Below are 13,221 nucleotides of genomic sequence, written 5' to 3'. Positions count from 1 at the left end.
TTAGTACAGCTCACTTCATCGGATGCAACAAAGGGACCAAAGTCTGCTAAAGTCTTTGCAGGATCTGGGTCTAGGGTCTGAGAAAAGGCAATAGGCGAATGAGACAAACCAGCTGGAGTCTGGAGGTTGGGAGGGGCTGATGAGAGGAAAGGAAATCTCTCTGACAGATTGTATCTCCTAGGGTGGTTGTGAGACCTAATGGCTGTTGATTTCATTGCTGTGAGATGCCTGAATGAGAGAGGTAAAAGAAGGTTTCAGATTTGTTTATATTTATATTAAAGATCTGAGTGTGTCCCTGTCCCTCTCTGTTTCTCTGTCAAAATTCAAACCAAGTTAGGTCAGTTAAGAGTGGGGATATTGTTACAAACATGAAAGCAAGAAATCTCGCCTCTTTTCGCCTTTCCCCCTCCAGACACTCTGCCATTTGCACTGGGGACAAAAAGAGGGGAAACCCTAGGAGCACAAAGACAGGGTGAGGTTGCAGGTGAAAACGGTCTTTAAATTATAAGAAAATTCCCATGAAAACACACTGCACCTAAAGTTACCAACCAAACCAACACCAGTCATGACACACCCAGCACTACAATGAAACCATGAAATACAGAGGAGATCCCGAGCTGAAGTCACACAAAAGATCCTGACACCAACCTTAGTGCTGAGTTCATGCCTATGCTGATGAACAGAAACACTCTCCCTGAGCAGCATCCAAACACCCTTAACTCTGACCATGGGGTTCTCATGGACATTCACAGAACCTTTAATACTAAATTGAGAGCTCTCTGCCCTGAGGGCTGACACATCCCCCTCCTTTACCCCAGTTTCTCTGCTGCTGGGAATGGAGAAGGCCCAGCAGGGGAAGCTGGGAGCTGAAGCTTCTTCAGGCAAATGAGAAACAGAGTGGGGAACTGCAGTGACATCTCTGCTCAGTCTCAGGTGCCCAGCACAGAGGCAGCTCCCTGGGATCCAGGCCCGTCCCAGCCAGAACAGGGCTGCTGGGAAGAGTGAAAAATGGTCCCAGCCTCCCCCAGGGCTGAGCTCTGCCACAAATGCTCTGATTCTCTCTCCCCCACAGCGAATGTGACTCTGGATCCAGACACGGCTCATCCCAACCTTGTGCTGTCTGAGGATTTGAAAAGTGGGAAGTGGGAAGAAATGCAGCAGCATCTGCCCGACAACCCTGAGAGATTTCACACTGAGCCCTCTATGCTGGGCTGTGAGGGATTCATCTCGGGGAGACATTGCTGGGAGGTGGAGGTGGGGGATGAGGGATCCTGGGTTGTGGGGTTGGCCAGAGAGTCTGTGAGGAGGAAGGGAGAGATATGCCCCAAATAGGGGATCTGGGCTGTGGGGTATGCGCTGGATCAGTTCTGGGCTCTCACCTCCCCTGTGACCACTCTGCCCCTGAGTTGAGTCCCCAGCAGGATCCGGGTTTGTCTGGACTGTGACCAGGGGGAGGTGACATTTATTGATGCTGGTGACGAGGCCCCGATCTTCACTTTCCTGCCGGGCTCCGTCCCTGGGGCGAGAATCTGACCCTGTCTCTGGGTGGTGGGGGTAATTCCCGGCTCAGACTGTGTCCCTGAGACACGGGAGAAGAGGGGCAGGGCCATCCCTAGGGGGCTGTGGGGCCTGGGACAACTCCCCCTCAGCCCCAGCCCTGCCCCCACTCCACCCCTTCCCCTAAGTCTCCGCCCCACTTCTTCCTGCCCCTGCTCGGTCCCCTCCCCACTCCCATTCCACCCCTTCCCCTGCGCCCCTGCCTGCCCCTCGCCTCTTTCTGACTTCCACCCCCTCCCCTGGGGGCCCTGAGATCAGCCTCTCTGGCCTCAGACCATAGGCTCTATGACCTCCTCCTGTGGACTTTCTGTCAAGCTTTCTCTATGACCCTGGAAGTTGCATCAGGCCTCAACTCTGTGCAGTCTCTGGACTATCAAACCATAGAGAGCATTGAGTGAGGGAGGCAGAGAGGTCAATTTCACTGCCCCCGGGGACTGTGCAGACTCTTTGCCACCGTCCTCTGTGATCCAAGGGGACTCTGAGGATCCTGGGTCAGCCACTGCCACTGAGGCATGAGGGGGAACAGCCCCATGGGAAAGCAAAAATGGGCTTCTCTAGCCCCAGTCCTCCTAGCGCCTATGACCTGAACCATTCCCATCTACCCAGCCTTCTCGCTCATCTCTGAGCCCCTGGAGGACCCCTGTCTACCCAAAGCCGGATACCTCATCTCTATGGCCCCTGGAAGCTCCTCCCTCTCCCTCCCTGCCACCCCAGGGATGGGAGGGGGAAGAACTTTAATTTCCACCTGTGATGTTTGAATTTTGAAGGCAGATGTGGGATTGTTTCCCCTTAAATTGGTTGTGTGAACCCAACACCAGTGAGGAGAGCCGTGTAGGTCACTATGATGCTAGCCTGGGCCTTACAGTAGTATGTTACTGTCCAGCCTGCACACTGGGCCTTGTGCTTTGTATCAACATGTATGTCCAGGGCCAGCCCTAGGGAAAATGATGCCCTGGGTGAACTTGTATTTTGGCGCCGTTGGCCCCCGTGGGCTCCCCGCACCGAGCCCCCTTCATGCCAATCCCTGTAACCCCCCCCCCCTCCTCCCAGCACCCACCTGCAGAACCTGATCTGGATGCATGGTGCAGCTGGCATTGCTGCTCACACCCCCTCTCAAACACTGCTTCTCCACGCACCGCTAGGGGCTGTGGAAGTGTCTGTTGCCTCTCTGGTGTGGGGGTGTGGTTTTTCATTAGCGATAAGGGTTGTGAAGTGCATGGAAATATAAAGAACAAAAAGGAGAGGTGTATTTAACCACAAGGCTTCTAGCTCCTGCTTTGTAGCATCATTTTTACCGACTATTTCCTGGCAGAAGAATTTCTCACGGGTCCAAATGTAGGGGCAGGCGATCCAGGTGACTGCCTGGGATGCCGGACTTGGGTGGCGCTGAGCTCGGGGTACTGTTTGTGACAAAAGTTTAACAAATGGCGGGGGGCACCAAAGACGCAGTTTTACTTTATGTTAATAAAGTTTTGCTTCTGAATTTATGTTCACGTTATCAGTAGAAAATATGGTCCAGGTCTACACAGGTAGTTGAGCGCCTAAACCCCAGATTTAGGCCTCTAAATTCCAGTTTTAGGTTGTCGTCATGCCTCATCTGGATGCCTGTCTCTCATGTAAGCTCCAGCATGATCCACACACCAGGGGAAGGTATGCACAACTCCCCTGCCTGTAACCCCTGTGAGGACAGATCTGGTATGCATGCTCTGAGCACCTCTCCTGGAAGAGGTGCCATTAAAATCAAGGAGGACCTGGTGGGGAAGATGCCCATATTATAGTTTTCAGCCCACTGATTAAAGCAGTCACCCAGGATGTCAGAGACCTGCATTCAATACCCCCTCTGCCTGGGGAGGAGAAAAGATTTGGACATGGGCCTCCCACATCTCTCAAGAGCATGCCCTACCCACGGGCTATTCTCAGGTGGGGCTCCCTCACTCTCTCCTGTTGAAGCTGTTCCATTGAGAATAAATACTTAAAGAGTCATCGAATTCGGGGGGAGTGAGAATGAGAATTGTTCTGTTGCCTAAAACATGCACCTGGAAAATCCCTGCTCACATGCTTTCCGATCTTCAGAAGATGGGGGAATTGAACCTAGCACTCCTACATCACAGCGGAGTGCACTAATCACTCGGTTACGAGGTAAGCAGCACCAGCTCCCCTTCTGGTCACTTTGTAAGGTGTGGGCAGGCACCTGCGCTGTTCTGAGGCCCTTGGAATTGCAAGCTCTTGCTTCAAGAGCATAGGTGAGGAGAGGTTCTTTGGTCCTGCTTGCAACAGGGGCTCTGCAGCACTCCACTGAGCAGACGCTGACCGTGTTTTCCAGACAGCCAGCTTAGAGCAAGGTGGGGTGAGTTGTGTGGCTGTGGTTTAGGGAGCAGCCTGGTTTTCTCTCTCTCTATGCCCTGGTCTACACTAGGACTTTAGGTCGAATTTAGCAGTGTTAAATCGATGTAAACCTGCACCCGTCCACACAATGAAGCCCTTTATTTCGACTTAAAGGGCTCTTAAAATCGATTTCCTTACTCCACCCCTGACAAGTGGATTAGCGCTTAAATCGACGTTGCCGGCTTGAATTTGGGGTACTGTGGACACAATTCGATGGTATTGGCCTCCGGGAGCTATCCCAGAGTGCTCCATTGTGACCGCTCTGGACAGCACTCTCAACTCAGATGCACTGGCCAGGTAGACAGGAAAAGAACCGCGAACTTTTGAATCTCATTTCCTGTTTGGCCAGCGTGGCAAGCTGCAGGTGACCATGCAGAGCTCATCAGCACAGGTGACCATGATGGAGTCCCAGAATCGCAAAAGAGCTCCAGCATGGACCGAACAGGAGGTACGGGATCTGATTGCTGTTTGGGGAGAGGAATCCGTGCTATCAGAACTCCGTTCCAGATTTCGAAATGCCAAAACCTTTGTGAAAATCTCCCAGGGCATGAAGGACAGAGGCCATAACAGGGACCCGAAGCAGTGCCACGTGAAACTGAAGGAGCTGAGGCAAGCCTACCAGAAAACCAGAGAGGCGAACAGCCGCTCTGGGTCAGAGCCCCAAACATGCCGCTTCTATGATGAGCTGCAGGCCATTTTAGGGGGTTCAGCCACCACTACCCCAGCCGTGTTGTTTGACTCCTTCAATGGAGATGGAGGCAATACGGAAGCAGGTTTTGGGGACGAAGAAGATGATGAGGAGGAGGAGGTTGTAGATAGCTCACAGCAAGCAAGCGGAGAAACCGGTTTTCCCGACAGCCAGGAACTGTTTCTCACCCTAGACCTGGAGCCAGTACCCCCCGAACCCACCCAAGGCTGCCTCCTGGACCCAGCAGGCGGAGAAGGGACCTCTGGTGAGTGTACCTTTTAAAATACTATTCATGGTTTAAAAGCAAGCATGTGAAAGGATTACTTTGCCCTGGCATTTGCGGTTCTCCTAGATGTAGTCCTAAAGCCTTTGCAAAAGGTTTCTGGGGAGGGCAGCCTTATTGCGTCCTTCATGGTAGGACACTTTACCACTCCAGGCCAGTAACACGTACTCGGGAATCATTATAGAACAAAGCATTGCAGTGTATGTTTGCTGGCATTCAAACAACATCCGTTCTTTATCTCTCTGTGTTATCCTCAGGAGAGTGAGATATAATTCATGGTCACCTGGTTGAAATAGAGTGCTTTTCTTCAGGGGACACTCAGAGGAGCCCATTCCTGCTGGGCTGTTTGCCTGTGGCTAAACAGAAATGTTCCCCGCTGTTAGCCACAGGGAGGGGGGAAGGTTGAGGGGGTAGTCACGCGGTGGGAGGAGGCAAAATGCGACCTTGTAACGAAAGCACATGTGCTATGTATGTAATGTTAACAGCAAGGTTTACCCTGAAAGAGTGTAGCCACTGTTTTATAAAATGTGTCTTTTTAAATACCGCTGTCCCTTTTTTTTTCTCCACCAGCTGCATGTGTTTCAATGATCACAGGATCTTCTCCTTCCCAGAGGCTAGTGAAGCTTAGAAAGAAAAAAAAACGCACTCGCGATGAAATGTTCTCCGAGCTCATGCTGTCCTCCCACACTGACAGAGCACAGACGAATGCGTGGAGGCAAATAATGTCAGAGTGCAGGAAAGCACAAAATGACCGGGAGGAGAGGTGGCGGGCTGAAGAGAGTAAGTGGCGGGCTGAAGACAGGGCTGAAGCTCAAATGTGGCGGCAGCGTGATGAGAGGAGGCAGGATTCAATGCTGAGGCTGCTGCAGGACCAAACCAGTATGCTCCAGTGTATGGTTGAGCTGCAGCAAAGGCAGCTGGAGCACAGACTGCCACTGCTGCCCCTCTGTAACCAACCGCCCTCCTCCCCAAGTTCCATAGCCTCCACACCCAGATGCCCAAGAACGCGGTGGGGGGGCCTCCGGCCAACCAGCCACTCCACCACAGAGGATTGCCCAAAAAAAAGAAGGCTGTCATTCAATAAATTTTAAAGTTGTAAACTTTTAAAGTGCTGTGCTTAAAGTGCTGTGTGGCATTTTCCTTCCCTCCTCCACCACCCCTCCTGGGCTACCTTGGTAGTCATCCCCCTATTTGTGTGATGAATGAATAAAGAATGCATGAATGTGAAGCAACAATGACTTTATTGCCTCTGCAAGCGGTGATTGAAGGGAGGAGGGGCGGGTGGTTAGCTTACAGGGAAGTAGAGTGAACCAAGGGGCGGGGGGTTTCATCAAGGAGAAACAAACAGAACTTTCACACCGTAGCCTGGCCAGTCATGAAACTGGTTTTCAAAGCTTCTCTGATGCGTACCGCGCCCTCCTGTGCTCTTCTAACCGCCCTGGTGTCTGGCTGCGCGTAACCAGCAGCCAGGCGATTTGCCTCAACCTCCCACCCCGCCATAAACGTCTCCCCCTTACTCTCACAGATATTGTGGAGCACACAGCAAGCAGTAATAACAGTGGGAATATTGGTTTCGCTGAGGTCAGTAAAACCTCAGTCAGTAAACTGCGCCAGCGCGCCTTTAAACGTCCAAATGCACATTCTACCACCATTCTGCACTTGCTCAGCCTGTAGTTGAACAGCTCCTGACTACTGTCCAGGCTGCCTGTGTACGGCTTCATGAGCCATGGCATTAAGGGGTAGGCTGGGTCCCCAAGGATACATATAGGCATTTCAACATCCCCAACAGTTATTTTCTGGTCTGGGAATAAAGTCCCTTCCTGCAGCTTTTGAAACAGACCAGAGTTCCTGAAGATGCAAGCATCATGCACCTTTCCCGGCCATCCCACGTTAATGTTGGTGAAACGTCCTTTGTGATCCACCAGAGCTTGCAGCACTATCGAAAAGTACCCCTTGCGGTTTATGTACTCGGCGGCTTGGTGCTCCGGTGCCAAGATAGGGATATGGGTTCCGTCTATAGCCCCACCACAGTTAGGGAATCCCATTGCAGCAAAGCCATCCACTATGACCTGCACATTTCCCAGGGTCACTACCCTTGATATCAGCAGATCTTTGATTGCGTGGGCTACTTGCATCACAGCAGCCCCCACAGTAGATTTGCCCACTCCAAATTGATTCCCAACTGACCGGTAGCTGTCTGGCGTTGCAAGCTTCCACAGGGCTATCGCCACTCGCTTCTCAACTGTGAGGGCTGCTCTCATCTTGGTATTCATGCGCCTCAGGGCAGGGGAAAGCAAGTCACAAAGTTCCATGAAAGTGCCCTTACGCATGCGAAAGTTTCGCAGCCACTGGGAATCGTCCCAGACCCGCAACACTATGCGGTCCCACCAGTCTGTGCTTGTTTCCCGAGCCCAGAATCGGCGTTCCACAGCATGAACCTGCCCCATTAGCACCATGATGCATGCATTGGCAGGGCCCATGCTTTCAGAGAAATCTGTGTTCATGTCCTGATCACTCACGTGACCGCGCTGACGTCGCCTCCTCGCCCGGTATCGCTTTGCCAGGTTCGGGTGCTGCATATACTGCTGGATAATGCGTGTGGTGTTTAATGTGCTCCTAATTGCCAAAGTGAGCTGAGCGGCCTCCATGCTTGCCTTGGTATGGCGTCCGCACAGAAAAAAGGCGCGGAACGATTGTCTGCCCTTGCTCTGACGGAGGGAGGGGCGACTGACGACACGGCTTACAGGGTTGGCTTCAGGGAGCTAAAATCAACAAAGGGGGTGCCTGTACATCAAGGAGTATTTCAGGCAGGACTTCACGGAGGGTTCCAATAAGAAATGGTGCACCTAAGTTATCTTTCTTATTGGAACAAGGAGGTTAGCCTGGCCTCTGATTGATAAATGGCTAGATTTACCTCGCTGCACCTTCTCTGTGAGTGACTGCAGTGTGACCTAGAGGAATGAGTCCCCTAGACAGGGGAGGAGGCAAATGAGTACAAAACAAATCTGGTCTATTTCTTGTTTTGACCCACTCCATCTATCTTTTACATCTTTGGCTGGCAGCAGACGGTGCAGAAGGACTGCATGCCATCCACATCTCATGGCTGCTCGGCAGAAGATGGTAGAGTACGACTGCTAGCAGTCCGTATCGCCTGCCCGCTCACCATAAGACGGTTCAATAGGACTGACTGCAGGACTAAAGAGAATGACCTGCTCAAGTCACTCCAAATTTAGTCCCTGCGCCCATGTCTGCCCAGGCGCTCCCAGCCGACGTGGCCAGGAGCACCTCGGACATGAGGATGACGGCTACCAGTCGTACTGTACCGTCTGCTGCCACAAGGCAAGGGGTTGCTGCTACTGTGTAGCAATGCCGTACCGCGTCTGCCAGCACCCAGGAGACATAGGGTGACGGTTACCTGAGCGGGCTCCATGCTTGCAGTGGTATGGCGTCTGCACAGGTAACTCAGGAAAAAAGGCGCGAAATGATTGTCTGCCCTTGCTTTCACGGAGGGAGGGAGGGAACGGGGGCCTGACGATATGTACCCAGAACCACCCGCGACAATGTTTTAGCCCCATCAGGCATTGGGATCTCAACCCAGAATTCCAATGGGCAGCGGAGACTGTGGGAACTGTGGGATAGCTACCCACAGTGCAACGCTCCGGAAGTCGACTCTAGCCTCGGTACTGTGGAAGCGCTCCGCCGAGTTAATGCACTTAATGCACTTAGAACATTTTCTGTGGGGACACACACACTCGAATATATAAAACCGATTTCTAAAAAACCGACTTCTATAAATTCGACCGTATTCCGTAGTGTAGACATACCCTATTTTGATTTCTTGTGTGTTCTGAATTCTAAGACATAACTTCTCTATCTGTCTGCTGTGAACACAACAGCGCCAAACTCCTTTCCGTAAGATCATCTTAGGTACTTAAGCACACCCAGGAATCTGAGTTTAACCTGATGGGTTTTTTTAATTCTGTGTTCTCTGTAATGCTTCTCAGTTAACAATCAGTGTGCTGGCTTAGAAGGAGCCGTGCAATAACGTATAACTGCCGGCGATACACAGAGAACAAGGTGCAAGCCCTCCTCCAGCATCACACCTTGGTGTCTGTCTTCTGCTTGGCAACTTTCCATTCCTCCAGCGCCAGCCCCCAGCCCCCGCAGAGGGCAGGTGGAAAACAGGTTTCCCTTAGGACAGGGGCAGGGAAACTTTTTGGCCTGGGCTTCTCAGTTAACAATCAGTTAACTTTTGTTAACTTAACAATTGATGTGATTGCCTTTTATGAAACATACACATAATAATATATGTTGAATTCTTTCTATTTGCCTTCTGGTTTCTCAGACCTTTAGGCTGCACTCAGATCATATTTTCAAGTTTTTCTCTGCAATCAAGAAAGCTAGAAACTTCCTTTGTTTAGGAAAGGAAAGCCAAGAGTCTCTCCTCATCACATGCTTCTAGGAGCTGGGGCTTTAACAAACACAACAAATACAATGAACCTCATTAGAAAATCTTGAGTGCCGGTAACACCGCAGCTTCTTTACACTGAGCCAGAGCTGCCTTAGTGTACATGAGAATCAGGCCTTTGAAACATTGATCTCAGCTTAACCTAGGTTTTCTCCTGTGAATTTCATATCACTAGACTTCGAAGGATTAGACTTTATTGGTTGATGTCTGTAAATGTTGATTTCACTCTACACACAAAAACCAGGAAAAACTACTCCCACTGCTAATAACTGAAATTTACCAATAGGCACAGTAAGAACAATGCTTCCTGAGAAGTTATTAGACATTGATTTAAGAATATTTACTTTGCATATTTGGATATGTGATGTTGACATTCTCTATTTTAATGGTTGTGAAGCTTTAACTTTTGGAATCTGTCTCTACTGTCATTACATAGTTATTGTCTGACCCAAATATTGTCTGATCCCGCCCTAAATCTCCCACCACTGTGAACATTTAAATGGAGGACAATTGGAATGAAATGCTAAAAACCCAGATTTTTGTGCAACTGTGAATGTTTAAATCAATAAATATAAAATTGCTTAAAAATATATATTAAAAAAAAAAAAGAATTCTACCAAGCCTGACTATCCCGCCTTAGACACACAAATCCTGCTCCTGCAGGCTCATAGAATCGTAGAAGATCAGGGTTGGAAGGGACCTCAGGAGGTCATCTCGTCCAACCCCCTGCTCAAAGCAGGACCAATCCCCAACTAAGTCATCCCAGCCAGGGCTTTGTCAAGCCTGACCTTAAAAACCTCTAAGGAAGGAGATTCCGCCACCTCCCTAGGTAATCCCTTCCAGAGCTCATCCTCACAGGGGGATGCCTCTCATTGCAAGACCAGAGCCCTAGTGGTACATTTTTCACTAAATGGTCCAGAGGGAGCCATGGCCACAGAGAACCCCCTGGAAAGTCTCCAGGAGGAAGCTACATGTCCCGTCTGTCTGCAGTAGTTCACAGAAGCTGTCACTCTGGTGTGTCGGCACATCAGCCAGTGCTGGGAGGGATCCGATACAGCCGTCTCCTGCCCTCAGGAACTGAGCAACACAGAAACATCAGGCTGAACAGGCAGCTGGCAAACATGGTAGAAATCACCAAGCGGCTGAGTTTACAGGCAGCAAAAGGAGCAGGAGAGGACGGGGTGTGTGGGGAACACCAGGAGGCTCCAAAACTTCTGTGAAGAGGATAAACTTCGATCTGTGTAGTTTGCCATCTGTCCCGGGCTCTCCAAGCTCACACGGTGGTTCCCAGAGGAGGCTGCACAGGAGTACAAGGGAGGGAACTGCTGTCAAGTTTAATGGGTAATAACTTTGGATTTTAATTTCAGGCTAATTTCACTGAAAGTTACCTGGCACAGGCATGAGGTATCATTCAGCTCTGTAAACCGTTCATGGTATGGGAGATGCTGTAACAAAATACAGAGGAACAGAGGAAGGTCTTTAATGATACCTGATGTGGGAAAATGTCCTCTGAGATTCTGATGGGGATTCCTGAAAATCTTCATCATATAAAGAATTCTACCAATCCCAAAGGATCAGACATGTTACCCACCAAGTTAATGAATACTTCAGTTCTTACCCAAGTCCACGCTTACAGCCAATTCTTGTTAACTAAAGTACGATTTATTAAAAGAAGAAAAGGCAGTATTGGCTAAAAGATCATTAGACATACAAATGCGAATAGAGTCCATAGGTCAGTTTCACCATAGAGATGACGCGTTATAATTGAAAAGAGTCCTTTTCAGAATCATTTCATCACGTTCTAGTCCAATGTCCAAATGTTCAATATCAGGGCGGTCCAGAGAGGACTGGAGATCTCAGTCTTACGACTCGAACTCCCCCTGAAGAAAGCTTAAGAAGATCTGAGATAAAAGGATCAGGTCCCAAGAGTTTATATAGAAGTTTTTGCAGCCTCTCGACAGCAGGCAGTCCTTGGGTGAACAATAGGTTTTGGAAGTAACCTCCTATTTCCCAAACATCACAGGTAATAAAACTACATGGATTAATATAAGGTAATTATCTATAAAGCAGTTCATAGACAGTTTACCACAAACTTTAAAAAGAGATATATATACAATGACATTATTACACCCAAGTTTCATTTAAATGTTAATATTTCCTTTTGACTTCTGAATTAACAAAATACAGTCGTCGACAGAAACCCTTTGGTTATACTGTTAATCTATATCTCGTTACAGATTAACATAGACTACTACAATTACTATGTTCTAGGGCTGTCAAGTGATTAAAAAAATTAATCGTGATTAACCGTGCTCTTAAACAATAATAAAATACCATTTATTTAAATATTTTGGATGTTTTATACATTTTCAAATATATTGATTTCAACTGCAACACAGAATACACTCCATGCATCTGATGATGGGTTATAGCTCACAAAAGTTTATGCCCAAAGAAATGTGTTAGTCTCTAAGGTGCCACAAGGACTCCTTGTTGTTTTTACAGAATACGAAGTGTACGGTGATCACTTTATATTTTTTATTACAAATACTTGCACTGTAAAAAACAAAAGAAATAGTATTTTTCAATCCACCAACTGCAACTACTGTATGCAATCTCTTTATCATGAAAGTTGAACTTACAAATGTAGAATTATGTACAAAAAATAACTGCATTCAAATGTAAAACTTTGGAGCCTACAACTCCACTCAATCCTACTGCTTGTTCGGCCAATCACTCAGAAGAACAAGTTTGGTTACAATGTGCAGGAGATCATGCTGCCCGCTTCTTGTTTACAAGGTCACCTGAAAGTGAAAATAGGCGTTCACGTGACACTGTTGCAGCCGGCGTCACAAGATATTTACGTGCCAGATGCTCTAAAGGGTCCTAGGTCCCTTCCTGCTGGAACCACCATTCCAGAGGACATGCCTCCATGCTAATGACGGGTTCTAATCAATAACGATCCGAAGCAGACCAGACCGACACGTGCTCATTTTCTTCAACTGAGTCAGATGCCACCACCAGAAAGTTGATTTTCTATTTTGGTGGTTCGGGTTCTGCAGTTTCCCAATCAGCGTGTTCCTCTTTTAAGACTTCTGGAAGCATGCTCCACACCTCGTCCCTCTCAGATTTTGGAAGACACTTCAGATTCTTAAACCTTGGGCCGAGTGCTGTAGCTATCTTTCGAAATCTCAGATAGTTACTTTCTTTGCGTTTTGTCAAATCTGCAGTGAAAGTGTCCCCCCATGTGCTAGGTCATTCTCCGTGACTTCGATATGATGACATATTTGGCAGAACATGTGTAAAACAGGACAGGGGACATACAAGTCTCCTTCAAGGAGTTCAGTCACAAATTTAATTAATTCATTATTTTTTTTAAATGAGCATCCTCCACTGAAATGGTGGCCGAAGGGACATAGGCATGTTTAGCATATCTTGCACTTAAATACCTGTGCTGCCAGCTACAAACATGCCATGGGAACGCCTTCTCACACTTCCCGGTGACATCATAAATTAGAAGCAGGCAGCATTCGCTCCCGTAAATGTAAACAAACTTGTTTGTCTTAGCGAGTGGCAGAAAAAGAAGTAGCACTGAGTGGACTTCTAGGCTTTAAACTATTTAAACTTTAAAAATAATTGCTTTATTTTTCAGTTCACTTATATAATTAAAATCATCTATGTTTCTAAGTTACACTTTCCTGATAAAGAGATTGCACGACAGCACTTGTATGAGGGGAACTGAAAAATGCTATTTTTGTTTTGCATGTTTGCAGTACAAATATTTGAAATCAAAAATAATATAAAGTGAGCACTGTACACTTTCTATTCTTTGTTGTGAGA

General features: G+C 48.2%; 1 protein-coding gene and 1 pseudogene across 2 annotated transcripts in view; both read left to right on the top strand.

Moving 5' to 3' along the window:
• Positions 1-1,533, top strand: part of LOC140898060 (zinc finger protein RFP-like) — a 39,316-nt pseudogene extending 37,783 nt beyond the window's left edge.
• LOC140898034 (uncharacterized) overlaps positions 1-13,221 on the top strand; it is a 302,273-nt gene that overhangs the window by 18,122 nt on the left and 270,930 nt on the right. The window lies entirely within an intron of this gene.

This window comes from Lepidochelys kempii, chromosome 14, assembly GCF_965140285.1.
Source record: "Lepidochelys kempii isolate rLepKem1 chromosome 14, rLepKem1.hap1, whole genome shotgun sequence".
NCBI lineage: Eukaryota > Metazoa > Chordata > Testudines > Cheloniidae > Lepidochelys > Lepidochelys kempii.
This window is presented reverse-complemented; position numbering and strand designations above follow the sequence as displayed.